Source organism: Microtus ochrogaster, unplaced genomic scaffold (genome assembly GCF_000317375.1).
Source record: "Microtus ochrogaster isolate Prairie Vole_2 unplaced genomic scaffold, MicOch1.0 UNK5315, whole genome shotgun sequence".
Taxonomy (NCBI): Eukaryota; Metazoa; Chordata; class Mammalia; order Rodentia; family Cricetidae; genus Microtus; species Microtus ochrogaster.
In genome coordinates this window covers 1-1144 of record NW_004954408.1, presented here as the reverse complement: position 1 = coordinate 1144, position 1144 = coordinate 1, and the positions used below count along the sequence as shown (strand labels likewise).

Below are 1144 nucleotides of genomic sequence, written 5' to 3'. Positions count from 1 at the left end.
AGTCTGCAACATTCTGACCCATGATGTGCTTACGATGTACCTCTGCGCTGAACTCCTTGCTTTCAGAATCATAACCAGGGAATCGTTTGGTACTAAAATGAAATTTTCATATTTTAGTGTACATACAAGAAACTACTACATTCCCAGGAATTCACTTCAAGAGCTGCCATCAGTCCCGTCTTGAAACAATTATTGCATCATATGCAATCAAAGGACCAACTACTAACTGCTCAGTTAGCAGGATGTCATCACTAGCAGCTCATCTCTGAATTCCACAAGATAAAGACTCCATAAACAAATTTGCTTTTCATCTTCAGGGTAGTCTCTAGCCATTCTGTCTCCCAAGCATTTACATAGCCAGATCAGCACTTTTTTGATTCTTTCGATTTTGACAAGGTTTCTGTGTGTAGCTTTGGAGCCTGTCCTGGCACTAGCTCTGCAGACCAGTCTGGCCTCCAACTCAGAGATCCACCTGCCTTGCTGGGCTTTTGAACAGTCACCAGTATTTTCTAGACAAGTTTCCCCGCCCACTGGCACAGGAAGCAGCCCCAAAACTCATCCCTCAAATCCTTTTATTTCTCAGTACCTAGGATAAGAGGAACTAGTGATTTGTCTAAAGTCACAATGAAGATATTCAAGGAGCAATTTATAAGCCAATAAGTCATCTACTTGACAAAAATCACACCAACTTCAAGAAACTACAAGTTAATCTACTTAATTTCCAAGAATGCCCAGCAATCTTAATTAATGGCTGGAAGCTTTGTTTCTAAATGTATATTCTAAAAGCCACATTTTCCCCCCAACTCAATAAACCAACTTTTACTCTGACCAGAGAAAGAAAATGCACAGGGCTAGGCAGTGGTGACACACGCCTTTAATGCCAACACTCAGGAAGCAGAGGCAGAAGATCATCACCTCAAATTCCAGAGTAGCTTGGGCTAGAGAGAAGACCTTGTCTCCTCTTTTCTAATGCAGGTATCTAACATCCAGCAGGAACAGAATGACTGTCCCCGCCCAATCATTAACAGGAAATACTGGAGATTTATTACCTATGAGGAATAGACAAGCCTCCATCCACAGCTCCCTTCAGGGCCCCGAAAACTTTATTGCCAGTTGTAGTTCGAGCAAGACCAGCATCCAAATA

The 1144-nt window shown here is 42.1% G+C and overlaps 1 non-coding gene across 1 annotated transcript; it reads right to left on the bottom strand.

The window, feature by feature from the left end:
* Window positions 1-162: 162 nt before the first annotated feature.
* On the bottom strand, window positions 163-256 carry LOC113455931. Its single transcript, XR_003376842.1, has one exon. It is a non-coding gene; the product is annotated as a small nucleolar RNA SNORD21 (small nucleolar RNA).
* Window positions 257-1144: the final 888 nt, after the last annotated feature.